The following is a 14018-nucleotide window of genomic DNA, read 5'->3' on the forward strand; positions in this document are numbered from 1 at the left end:
TAGAGTTCTCTAAAAGAGCCTGACGGAAATCCAGGGACTGTGAGATCAAAATCTTGCCAGGTTCATAATCACCTTTAGACTCTGCCCTCTGGTTCTGGGCTTCTGGGAGCCACCATCTTACTTAAAAACTACTGTCAGGATTTGAAAATGAAAAGAGATCTGTTACAAATTCAGTCATTTTAGCAAAGAGAAGAGCCTGCTTTTGAATCCTGTTTCTAACGTCAACTTGCATCAGAAAGGTTGTAACCACTCGTTTGGACTTGCTTGGCCTGACTTCTTATTCTAGAAACAAAGATGTTTGCTTTGAAATCCCTGCTTTATCCTAAACTGGCATCTTGGAAGCACCACTAGAGGAAGGATTGGAGGAAGGGAGGGAAGAAGGGAGGTTACTGGGAAATACAGAATCATAAAGGACAAGAAGGGGGAAACAAGAGAAAGAAAAAAAAAAACCTCTTCAGACAACTTCTACAGGAGACATATGCTATTCATATTAATCTCGGGTCATCTTTCTCGATGTTTAACTATGGTAGCAGAGGGTTATTGGTGGGGGGGGAAGGGGAAGGGGAAAAAAAAAAAGTGGGATGGATGCAGTCTAGTTTGTCGCCACTAGGGGTATCTTTGTACCATTTTTCATCCAGCACCAATTTGGAGTTGAAACCTATATTAGGGGAAAACCAGGGTCCTCGGCATTTTTTTGCGAGCGGTGCACCCAGAATCCAAAAAGATTTTTTTAGCCTAGCCACCCCCAAAGCGAGCCTCAACCCCTTCGTTCCCCTGCCGCCAAGCTCGGGGATCCCTCCAGTGGCCAGCCTCAGTCCAGGGGGGGCTTCGTTTTGGAGGTCAATTTCCCATCGAGATAAATCTATTGGATTAGCAGGATTATCTGATTGCAGCGGCCAAGAAGTAGCGCTGGGCTGGACCGTGTCTGGGGCTCGCCCGATGGTCGGCTTTCCATGAAGCAGCCTGGGGAGGGGGGGGGTCGCAGCCCTGGGGATCGCTGGTGGAACTGGAGGGGGGGACAGCACGATCGCTAGGTTTGGGAACTGTCTGGGGTGACTTAGGGGGGCGGGGAGAGGGAGAGAGATATTGAGGGAGGGAGAGACCCACACACAGAGACCTAGAGAGAAAGAGAGAGAGACGGCCAGGAAGGGGGGGGGGGAGAGAAGGAGAGAGGAGCCCCGGGTTGCAGCTGCTCCAGCCCCAATAACGCCTGGAACGCCCGAGCCAGGAGCGCCGCGGGGCCGCCACTGCAAACGCCTACTGAACTGGTAAAGACTTTGCTTCTCGCCGGCAGCGGCAGCGGCTGGGGGCCCGGGCGGGGGGCTGCTGGCGCCGTGGGCTCTGGCGGGTGGGATGGGTGGGGGGCTCTTTATTGGGGAAGGGGAGGGCTGGCCAGCTGCCGGGTCTGCAGGTGCATCTCGCTGCAGGTGCCGCCGCCAGGGGTTCCTTCCTCGGAAATCGGGGGACCGAGGGGGCTCGAACCCCAAACCTGCTGCGGGGGTGGTCAGGAGTAAGGGGGTATGGGAGGAGCGGGGGATCCTGATGTAGTCTCAGCGCCCTGGCCCTGATGGAGCCGGCCAGGGTGGCGGGGGTGCGGCCTCTGGGCAGCTTCCCCTACCCCGGGTGAGGGGGGCTCCCAAGTTTAGGTTCCGATGCCTTGCTTCTGGGGGAGCTCGCTCCTGCAGCCCAGGCTGTCCGCTTGCCTCCGCGGGAGAACTTCCCGGGAGGAGACTGTGGCGGTGGCTGTGCCTGGGAAAGCTTCATGCACGCCACAGAAAAAAAGAGAGAGAGAGAGAGAGAGAGAGAGAGAGAGAGAGAGAGAGAGAGAGAGAGAGAGAGGAGAGAGAGGAGAGAGAGAGAGAGAGAGAGAGAGAGAGAGAGAGAGAGAGAGAGAGAGAGAGAGAGAGAGAGAGAGAGAGAGAGAGAGAGAGAGGCAGAGGCGGGGGGGGGGAGAAACAGAACAGATATCCCTGCTGCTCCCACTGCTGCTGGGGGGGGGGTTTGTTGGGGGTTGGGGTGGATGGGCTGCTTGCACACGCACACACACACATACAAAATTCCAGACACACACACACACACACACACACACACACACACACACACACACACACGAAGGGTTTCGGGGTCACTGCATCTGGAAACCTAAGAAGCGGTCAATCGGGCACTCAGGTTTTGTTTTAAGCACCCCTCTTCCCTGGCAGGACTGCCAATATCACAGTCATAGGTAACTTTCCTTGAGTTGAATTAGTAGATTCTGCAGCTGCTCCCACCCCCCAACCCTTTCCCTTCACTCTTCCTCCCTCCCTCTCTTCCTCTGTCTCTGCACTCCCTCTCCCTCTTTCACTCACTTCCTCTCTCCCTCTCTCCCCTCTTTTCTCTCTCCCTCTCACCCTCTTCCTCTCTCTCCGTCTTTCTCCAAGCCTAGACGACTCTAGCTAGAGTGCACCAGGCAGGCAGGCGGCTGCATTTCAGAAGCATCCATCCATTGCCTGGCCACTTGCTGGGTTTTCTTTTCCTGATGGCGAGATGCATCCCCGTGTGTGTTTTCCCAGACACGTTCTTGCAGTTGAATTCAGGACCTTACAATCCCATTTCTTCATTTCCCTCTTTCCTTGCAGTTTCCCCCTAATATCTCTTCTTCCCTTGGGGAAGGATGATGAGCTTCCAGCAGGTATAATTAAAAGGAGTCAGCCAGATGATTTAGAGTTACAGCTAGAAGTTACCTTGGAATTAGGAAAAGCACACAGAGCAGCCCCTACCATTTTAGGATCCCATATGCCTTCAGAGCCATCACGTTGATAGAGTTGATTTGTTTAATAGAGATATTGAGCTCCATGTGGGGGCATTCTTGTTATAGTGGATAAGCTAATAATAAACAATCCCTCTTTTCCCCCTCTGACCCTTTGGAGAACCATCATGTTGTTGGCTTTTTCTCAGTTAGGAAGAAAAGCACAAAGAAGAAATGGAGTTAGGGTTTTAGTTTGTTTGTTTTGTGGTTTTTTTTTTCCAAATGTGAAAGACAGTATTTGGAGTGTTTAGTACTTTTTCCAAGAGAAATAGCAAATATTCTTCAGGGGCTCCCTGCCTACCAGATATACAAAGATGCCTACATGTTCTGGGCATTCAAAGCAACTATACTCTCATGTATGTGCAGTGAAAGCCCACTCATTAATGTCATTTCAAAATCCTTTATGTGGGATTGCTGTCTCAGGACATGGCAAGTGTTTTTTACCATTTGAGTATAGATCGGAGCAGTGCTATGGTCGGTTTCCCCAAACTTTCCTTGGAGATTTTTCTAAGGTCCTTCCAGTTCTGAAACAAACAGATTTCACCAAGTCAGAATTTTCTTTTTCTTTCTTTTTCTGTTTTCCCCTTGCTTCCCCCCTTCCTTTTTATTATTTTTTTTTAAAGAAGAAAGCAAAACAGACTGACAAGAGCTATTCAGGTGGAACAAGTTACAATTTTCTTGATTTTTAATATTTTAGAGGCTCCATAAAATGATAGCAATAGAAAGAAAGGATCTTAATGAACATTTTTCTCCCTAAATAGGTATCTGAGAGGACAGGCATTGTCTTTATTCCACCGAGCTGGTTGTCACGTGGATTACATGCAGAGTGTAACTAGCAGAGAGGCAATGATGTGTCCTGGCATCCCTAAGACTACTAACTGCACTAACCAGTAACACTTAACATCTCCTTCCAGCAGTTTAACTGAATCAGGGAAGGCAACTAGCACAGAGGATAAAGGCCAGTGACAAGACTCTGTGAGACAGATGAACAAAGAGGTTAGATGGCAGGTGATTCAGGCTTTCCACTGTCTAGGCTTGCAGAGAATATGACGGTTAATATTTAGCACCTTGGTCCAACCAAGTGGACATGCTTGGGACTATTTTGTTAGAGGTGAGGCAGTCTTTTAAAGATGGTGATTTCAAGACAGGAAGGGAGGAGGAGGAGGTGGAGGAGGCTTGTAAATGGATGTGAAAGTAACTGGAGGATTTCGACGTGGGGAAAGGGCTAATTTTTAAATGAATTTGCATATTTCATAATCACTGATTCATATGCCAGCATGTGCCATAGGATTGTTGAAAGCAGAGGACCGGCTGAAGGATTCATTTGCAATGGTTAAGTAATACTGATTGTTGTCAAGGGGGAAATGCTATTAACTTTATACTTGAATTTTCCCAGCATATGAGGAGAGGGAGCAGAATATAGAGAACAAGATTCAGGGCTATTCTGTAGCATCATGGAAATGGCTAATTGGTATATTTGAAATTTTTTCCCAATTTTGCAAGCAGTATTTACATACTATAATCCACACATTAAAATTAATCTCTGTGCATGATGGAGCCAGTTCTTTGGAAGTGCCTAGTTAAAACCTCCTACCAGCTTTAAAAAAAATCAGGATTTGAAAAAAAAATACACAATTTATCAGATGAATTAAAAGTGCTATCATTAATCCAGTTAGATCAGTGTCCTGAATAAGCTGAGCAGACAATGTCAGAATTACTCCAAGATTTGACTGGACTCCTGAAAAAGTTTATTTTATTTTAATGTCTATGATAAGGACATAAAGTAGTTGTGTTTGGATGGTAGTTTCCATGAAAGATATTGTATTCAACGAATGCTCTGGATTTATTTCTGAGGCATTCTATAGGTGGTTTGTGGATGAAAAAAAAAAAAACAATGGCAAAGAAAAGCCTCACTGAAATTAAAGGCACATTTTATAATGTTAGTGAAAAGAAATGACATGGGCTTCTGAGCTACAGAGAGTCATGTGGAACTTGTCAGGACACAGCTTGGTGGTGGTGGGGGCGGGGGGGGGGAGGGGGGTGTTGTACCTGTTCTCTTCAATGGGCTCTGACCAGCGTCCCTTTTCCTGACTACTTACTTTTTAACTGATGTTCTCTTCTATTTCAAAACTGAGTGGGATGTCTGAGCTGCCCAACCACTGCTAAGCTTTGCTTTACGTTCTTCCCTTCCCCCCTCTTCCTTCCCCCTCCCACTGGGCCAGTGATGTCATTAATGTGGGGAACTCCTGGTGTAGAAATTCCCTCCACTAATGCAAATTGAAAATGTTTATAGCAATTCCAAAGAACCCATGATAAAAAAATGCTATCTGCCTTCAGAGAGAGAACTAATGAACTCTGAGTGCAGAGTGAAGCAGACTTTTTCACTTTCTTATTCTTGGTTCTCTCTGTGTGTGTGTTTTCTTTAGCAACATGGCTAATATGGAAATATGTTTTGCAAGACTTCACATGTATAATCAATATCATATTGCTTGCTTTCTCAAGGGGTGAGGCCCAGGTGGGAGGGAAAGAGAGAATTTCAAACTCAAAATTTTTAAAAAAAGAATGTTAAAAAATTGATCATAATTTTGAATTGTATAATAAAACAAATGAAATACATGAAAACATAAAAAGTTCATAGGTTTATAGGTTCATGGATCTAGAAAGGACCTGAGAGGCCAACTACTCCAACCCACTCATTTTACAGTTAAGGAAATAGAGGCCCCAAAAGAATCACTTGCCCAAGGTCACAGAGGTAGTAAAGATCTGAGCAGGGTTCTGAACCCATGTCTCTGACTGGAAAACCCTTTCAGTTTTCACTGTGTATAGATTTAAACACTTGACTGAAATTCTGAGATTTTAGATGACTTCCACAGTATCTCATAAATGACAGGGAATCAGAAGTAGGATTTGCACCTTTCTCTTCTTGAAAGCAAGTCTACCCCTCCATGACTCTATTCCTTTTGTTCTGCATTAACTGAAATCACACACACACACACACACACACCCACTCACTCACTCTTATGTTTGTCACTATACACTCTTCTTATTTTTTTTTTGGTGAGGCAATTGGGGTGAAGTGACTTGCCCAAGGTCACACAGCTAGTAAGTGTCAAGTGTCTGAGGCCAGATTTGAACTTAGGTCCTCCTGAATCCAGGGCCGGGGCTCTATCCACTGAGCCACCTAACTGTCCCTCACTATACACTCTTAATGGAGTACTAAATAAAAATGACCATCTATTTCTTATGGTTTCCTGAAGTTCTCCGAATCATGCAATAGAGAGATCATGAATGAAAATCTTCCATGTCTTATGATACTTTACTTGGTATAAAAGGATATCATTGTTTCTTCCTTTTCAAAGAATCATTAGATCATTGGTTTAGAAATGAAAGGCACTTACATTCCATTAAGCTCAACCCTTAATTTGCATAGAAGGAAACTGAGTCACATAGGGTAAATGACTTGTCCCAATCATGCATGTATCTGAAAAAGTATTTGAACCCAGGCCTTCCTCATCCAGGCCTTATATAAACCAAAGTTGAAATATTGAATCTCAATAATAACAATAGGGCAACTAGATGGCACAGTGGATAGAGCACTTGGCTTAAAACCAGTAAGGCTTTGTAAATTGAAATCCACCTTCAAACACTACTAGCCATGTGACCCTGGGCAAGTCACTTAACCCTGTTTGCCTCAGTTTCCTCATTTACGAAATGAACTGGAGAAGGAAATGACACAACACTCCATTGCCATGAGTAAGAAAACTCCAAAAGGGGTCATGAAGAGTTGAACATGACTGAAATAACCCCACTCCCATCATCATCATCATTTTACTCTGAGGTTTATAAAATGCTTTCCATGAATGAAATCATTTAATTCTCACAAGAATACTGGGGTATGGGAGACAGGTTCTATTATGATCCACTCAGACAGCTAAAATGACTTGTCTAGAGTCACACAAGCTGATATATGCCTGAGGTAGGAACTGAGTTCAAATTATGTCAATTCCAAGTTTTGCTAACTTTACTACCCAACTGTAATTTCTAGCTTATTATTGTGTTTTTTTTAAGGGCAATGAGAGTTAAGTGACCTTCCCAGGGTCACACAGCTAGTAAGTGTCAAGTGTCTGAGGCCAGATTTGAACTCAGGTCCTCCTGAATCCAGGGCCATTTCTTCAACCATTAAGGCCCCCTATTATTGTTATTATTACTTATTATCCTCTAAAATTTGAGGGTTAGAGGTTTTTTGGTCAGAAATTAGAAAGTTAACCTTGTGGGATAGTAGCCTCCTTAACTCTTTCCAATGAAATTATAATATTCCAGAATGTCCCATATTCAGATCCCCAATGGTATCTCCAATTATCTGCAAGGAGGTTGAATCCATGGCTCCATGGTTTTTCATTTTGTTTGTTTCTTTTTGTCACTGGCGGAGTCTGTTGATGCTGTCAAATGCCTTCTATCAAAGGCTCTGTGATAAGGCACCTAGACTATAAAGGTATTTAACCTTCCTTAGAACCAACTTCCTGGGAAGGAGGAAGATACCTTTCTTTCAGGTACACAGAAATCATCAGGAAAAAACAAAATGGCAAATCACTTGGGGCATTTGAAATGATTCTACTTCCAACCTTTGAGGAATTCTTACAGGGCTCCCTTTTTATCCAACAGTAAATAGGAGCTCCTCACTGCCCGTTTCCATTGCATGTGAGGGAAATTCTCAGTCAATGGCCCTGTACCTTTATTGCTGCTATTACAGCAGCCTTTATGGATCAGAGATGTGTCAGCATCTTAGCTTTAGCCCCAATGCCTTTCTTTGTGAGAAACCTTATGGGCCTTGCAGCCCCTTTCTCATCCTGACACTCATAAACCGCTCAAGTTCTCATATTTATTATTTAATCTTCGCCCTATATATAGCTACGGAGCCCTTCAATGTATGAATGTGAAGCCCAAAAGTGACAGGCCAGCGTGAATGGGACTAATGAGTTTTAATAATACCCATATTAGGGGCTGGGAAAGGAAGTTTAATTAAGAAAAACAAGTTAAGCATGAAATTCATTTTGGAGCAAAGTAAAGGGAAGTTACAGCTACAGCTGTAGAATCAGGCGCCACCGTGATACATCACAAGAGGAGGAAAAACAGTACATGGGGCTGACGCTAAAACCACTTCCTGAGATTCATTTTAGGATCCAGAAGGAGGCAACACAAATTTGTTTGGGAGTGTCAGTTACAAAGTGTCTCTGTTTAGCTCAATGTCAAGGTAGCTTTTTTTTCCCCAAAGTTTTAAATGATTGGTTTGTCCCAAGCCACCTTTATTCAGGGCGTCCCAAAAGTCTTAGTGGAGTTTTAAGCTTGAATAGCTTAGACTGAGAAAACAAAAGGACCTCAGAAGCCACATAGTCCAACTCCCTCTGGTTTTCTTGGCAAAAATTCTTGTAGCAGTTAACCTTTCTCACCTTTTTTCTCCCATGTGCAAATTTTTTTTTGTTTTTTGTTTCCCTCTCTTGTGATGTTTTTGTGGGGTTCCCTTCTTTCCTCCACTGTCGGGGATAGTGGAAGGAGCACTGAACTTGGAGTCAGGAAGATCTGGGTTTAAATCCAACTTTCATCAGTCACCTGTATGGCCATAAGCAAGTTCTTCAACTCTTTGGGCCTCAGTTTTCTTATTTGCAAATTGGGGATGCTAAAAATCTGAATTAGCTAGTTTACAGGGTTCTTCTGAAGATAAATGATATGATGTATATCAAATGTTTTACAAACCTTTAAGCTCTATAGAAATGTGAGTAGTGGTAGTAGTTGCCCTTATTCTTTATATATATATATTTTTTTCTTCATTTAATTTCTTTCTTTCTTTCTTTCTTTCTTTCTTTCTTTCTTTCTTTCTTTCTTTCTTTCTTCTTCTTCTTCTTCTTCTTCTTCTTCTTCTTCTTCTTCTTCTTCTTCTTCTTCTTCTTCTTCTTCTTCTTCTTCTTCTTCTTCTTCTTCTTCTTTTTGGTGAGGCAATTGGGGTTAACTGACTTGCCCAGGGTCACACAGCTAGTAAGTGTTAAGTGCCTGAGGCCAAATTTGAACTCAGGTCCTCCTAAATCCAGGGCCAGTGGTCTATCCACTTCGCCACCTAGCTGCCCCTGTTGCCCTTATTCTTAACTTCTTTTACACAATAAAATTGAGAAAAAAGATTTTGGAGACCAGTTTCTGTATTACTGTTGTTCTTTTATTTTGAAGGATCAGTGGATTATTTTGTAGATGGATTAAATGATTGCTTTGCATAATTGGATAAAAATGTTGACACAGTAGATAGGTGACTGGACCTGAAATCAAGGAGACCTGATTTCAATCTGCCTCCAGATACTTATTGGCTGTGTGACCTTGGGCAAGTCACTAAAAAAAAGAAACAAAAACAAAAAATTTTAAAAAGCCCCTCTGTTTGCCTCAGTTTCCTCATCTGGGAAGTGAGAATAGTACCTCCCAGGTTACTATGAGGAATAAATGAGATAATATTTGTAAAGTATTTTGCACATTGTAAAGCACTGTGCTTTAAATGTTTGCCATGATGATGATGTGTCTTTCAGACAATTCTAGTAGCAGAGAAGGTAGCAGGAATGGTATCTACTTCATCTTGTTCCCTCACAGTTTTGATTTCTTTTGCTAGATCTCTATATTTGGACACTTTTTCATCCCATGTTATTTGGAGATTAGAGCATCCAGTATGGTGACATATATCTCAAACATGGCTTCTATATTTCTATGAGTCAATGTCATGCCCAGGTCATTGTGGGTAATATTTTTTTGTTTGTGGTGCTACCCTATTTTGAGTTGATTTGTTTTGTCCTTAAATATATTTTGTATTTTGTATTTGTAGTGCAAGGAATTAGAGTTGTAGTGCTGGAAGGGATATCAGAGATTACCTAATCCAATCATTTTATTTAACAGATGAGTAAACTGAGGATCCCAGAAGTTAAATGACTAGTTCAGGGTTATAGAGGTAGTGTTAGGGCGGAATTTGAACTTATCTCTTTTGATTCCTGAGGCAGTACTCCTTTCTTCCCACTGTCTTTTTTTTTTTTTTTTTTGGTGGGGCAATGACTGTTAAGTGACTTGCCCAAGGTCCTATCACTAGTTAGTGTCAAGCGTCTGAGGTCAGATTTGAACTCAGGTCCTCCTGAATCCAGGGCTGTTGCTTTATCCACTGCACCACCTATCTGCCCCCCTACCCTGTCTCTTAAAAAGGACAGTCAGTTTTCATTATGTATTGTCTACATGATAGTGCATTATTACTATTATCTCTTTATAATTTAATAACTATTATCAATATATTATCTCATACACATCATTTTATTATTATTACCATCAATAATAATATATCTTTTTATCATGTGGACATTTCAATGAAGAAAATCCTCACAAAACAATCTTATCCCTATTATCCTTCATGTTTTTCCAGCTTATCTACCAAACGTGTACCCTTTTTAATTTCTATACCTGGAGCTTTAGTAGAAAAGGTTACCTTCTTGTTGGTTATGTTTATACACAAAGATGTCCAACTAAAAAGGATAAAAGAATCATTTAGTCACTGGGATGCTTTGTCTTAATAATATGTAATTCTATGACATTTGGAATCAAGTAACTTCAATCTTCCTTCTTCATATAGATATTATACTTCTTATAGGCAAGCCAGTTCATCCCATTCCTTTTCTACAAATTAATAGCTAGCATATATAGAATACTTTAAGGTTTGTAAAACCTTTTACAAATATCAGTTCACTTCATTTTTATTCACAATGGTTCAATTGTAGTTACTAGCATTGTCTGTTTTATAAATGAAGAAACTGAGGCATACAGAGGTTAAATGACTTGTTCAGGGTCACTCAACCAGTAAGAGCTTGAGGGCTGATTTGGGCTCATATCTTCATGACTTCAGCTCTAGTACTCTATCCCTTGGACCAAAACAACTAAGGCCGGTTTATAGATTAAAGGCAAAAAGAATAGTGATGGTTTAAAGATATTGGATTATCACAAATTATAGTAGTTTGGGAGTATTTTTAAGGATCTACAAACAAAATTCCTTCAAGGCTCAAGTTGAATATCACCTTTTCCTACAAACCATCTATTATTCTCTGAGCTGAAAAGCATATTCTGTTCCTCTTCACATCTTCCTACAGCTCTTTCTGATAGAGTGGAAAGAGTGCCAGTGTTAGCCATTGGAGCTGGATTCAGAGCCCACATCTGTCAGTCATTTAGCCTCTCAGCATCAGTTTTGTCACCTGTAAAATGAAGGGTCCTGACCATATGCCCACTAAGGTCCCTACCAGCTCTAAATCTACTAATGATCTTTCTTATACCGCCATCAAAGTTTTCCTTGTGTCCATGCTGGTTGCCCCAATAGGATGTTAACTTCTTGAGGGCAAGGATTATATTCTTCTTCTTCTTTTAGAATTCCCCAACACCCATCATAAAGTTTTGTGCAAATTAATCACTTATTAAGTGCTTATTGAGTTAAACTGGGGTTTTAGATTTGTGCCTAAACATTTGGCCACTCTCAATATAATTTTTCCTTTAGCTCTCCAGGGGAAGGATTTGCTTTGAGAATAGTGAAAACCATAATAATAATAATAATAAATGTAAACAAACAAACAAATAAATAAATGAATAAATAATGAGAATAGTGAAGACCTGCTATCCAATGTTTACTGGCATTTATCACTAAATTTTCAACCTAATACCATCACTACAGAATTTAATAGTTAACTATGCGCTGCTAAAATGAATATAGGTTCCCTTCAGTGCCCATGTTCCAAGTCAATGCATCTGTCATTTTAAATTTTAATCTGTATTACTTAGCTGTCCAGAACTTTACACACAAGTAACAGAGTTATCTATCCTTTTTTTTTATTTTGTGGTATAAAAAACATCAGCATTTCATGACCTTTTTGACTGTGCTAAATGCTCCAGTGCCTATATTAATACAGGTATTCTTTAACACTTCAGTGAATCTTTGATGGAGCTAGCCCCTCCTTCAACTTCTTCCCCACCTCCAACTCTAAACCTGGCTCTTCAGCAAAGCTTCTACCCCATTGAAATCCATATGCTAACAAGTCAAAGAGCTGCAATTGACTTTGTGTAGGGACTGCCTCCAATCCCACAGATGATAGCCCCTTAGAACCATAAAGTGTGAGAGATTGCCTTCAACCTTCCAATGGATGAACCTTGAATCCAGGAGACTTCCAGATTCTAAATCCATTCTTCTATCTGTTACACTGGGCTGTCTTGACTTTTAAGTGCCTTCATCCCTAGAATGCTCTCCCTTCTTATCTCTGATTCATAGAATCTCCAGTTTCTCTCAAAGCACAGTCAAAGTCTGTGAGACTTCCTACAGGAAGTCCTTCCTGATGCCGTCAGTTGTCAGTGCTCGCCATCATAACCTATTGAAATTCCTCATTGCTTTTTACTTATTTTAGATACTTTTGTCTTGGCTTATATGTGCTGTTTCTCTTTTGTAAAAAATAATGTTTCTCAAATATGAGACTGTTTCATTTTTCCCCTCTTATTTTAGCATCTCGCACAGTGTGCTTGGTACATGGCAGGCTCTCAATAGTAAATACTTTCCGAATTGAATTGATTAATAATAATAATAATAATTGCTAAAATTTGTATAATGCTTTATTTCATTCTATCTATCCAATTACTTATCATCTATATACTCCCTGCACATCTATCCCTCTGTCCATCCATCCTTTTACTCTATCTATAGATAGAGATCTATCCATATCTCTATCATCTCTCCCTTTTCCACCCTCTTCTCTCTGTAACTATAGACATAGTTGTGTGTGCATATGTATATATTTATATACAATGTAGACATATCTATACACTTCTATACAAACACATATTTATGTTTGTATATAATGCCGACTCCAAAAGGTCTTTTCACCAAGTAGCCATGATACTTGGTAGCTGTTTGCATAACTGCAAAATACTGATTTTTGCTACTTTTGAGTATATCAGGAGTGTCAACTCTTTTAGAGAAAAAAACCTCTTGGACAAGCAGCCAACAGATCTGTATTTTGTGATGACCTAGATACCAGTACTAATAACTGATGACATTTATGTAGCACTTTACAGAAAATAGCTCATTTGAGCTTCATTACATCCTTTTGAGGTTGGTGCTGCAGGTATTCTTATTGTCATTTTACAGATGAAGAAACTGAGTCTTAGAGGAGTTGTGACTTGCTCAGGGTCAGCCAGTAAGAATCAGAGGCAGAATTAGAACCCAGGGCTTCCTAACTCTAATTCTAACATGATTTCTACTACACTATGGTATTGACACTTTCTATAAGTCACTGGTCTTCCTTGGGGCTCAGCTTCCTCAGATATAAAATAATCCAAAAGGAAATTGGATTAGGCAATCTATAAAGCTCATTGATTCTTGCCATAAATTTGCATAATCCTATAAATTGATTTATTTTTTGATTGAATTGACCAAATAGTATGGCACCTGCAGGGAGCTACAAAGAATAATGAGAAGTATGGAAACAATGTCGTAGAAGAGAGAACACAGGAATGGGGCATGGAGAACCTAGTTCCAAATCCTTACTCTTTTACTTTTCATCTATGTGATCTTAGGACAATCACTACACTTTTGGGAGCCTCAGTTTCACCACATGTAAAGTAATGAGTAAGTTCATTTCAACTGCGAAACCCATAAAGTACTTTATGCAATGATATATTGAAATCAAAGATGGCAAATGAAGATAGAAATAAATCTTTTAAGGGCTTTTAATATGGATTTTTATTAATTTAATTTTGTTAAATTATTCATTAGGGACTTATAATATGCCATAGTGAATATCTAAGATGTTATAATTTACCAGGAGGTATATTAAGCTCATATTTTACTGAGAAGAAAACTGGATTAACTAGGTTAATTTCAAATGACATTTACAAAATAATAGTCAACAGTAAACAAAGGTTGCACTTTTGGTTATATAGCATGACATTTCTCTCTTTCTACTTTACAAATTTTGTGCTGTGTATACAACCATCCAAAGGCATGAGTGATGAATTGTATGAACCATCAAACTGTTAGGACTGGATTAGTGTTTGTTGGTAATTGTTTATCTCTTCCTTGCTAGACACATGGTCCATAAAGATTATGGTATTGGTTTGGTGAAACAGAAAGTTAACTAGGTAGGAGAGCCAGGGAACATAGCAGGCACATTTCTCCTCACCCCCATCCCAT

The 14018-nt window shown here is 40.7% G+C and overlaps 1 protein-coding gene across 8 annotated transcripts in view; it reads left to right on the top strand.

Moving 5' to 3' along the window:
- NLGN1 (neuroligin 1) overlaps positions 1 to 14018 on the top strand; it is a 1111477-nt gene that overhangs the window by 209999 nt on the left and 887460 nt on the right. For 7 of the 8 annotated variants that reach the window (XM_043993177.1, XM_043993179.1, XM_043993181.1 and 4 more), the window contains exon 1: positions 657 to 1268. The exons of the other annotated variant lie outside the window; for it this stretch is intronic. The gene's annotated coding sequence lies outside the window, so the exon portion shown is untranslated. Of the gene's footprint in view, positions 1 to 656; positions 1269 to 14018 lie in introns of those variants that run through there. 8 annotated transcript variants of the gene reach the window in all.

The sequence above is a fragment of the Dromiciops gliroides genome, chromosome 3 (assembly GCF_019393635.1).
Source record: "Dromiciops gliroides isolate mDroGli1 chromosome 3, mDroGli1.pri, whole genome shotgun sequence".
Taxonomy (NCBI): Eukaryota; Metazoa; Chordata; class Mammalia; order Microbiotheria; family Microbiotheriidae; genus Dromiciops; species Dromiciops gliroides.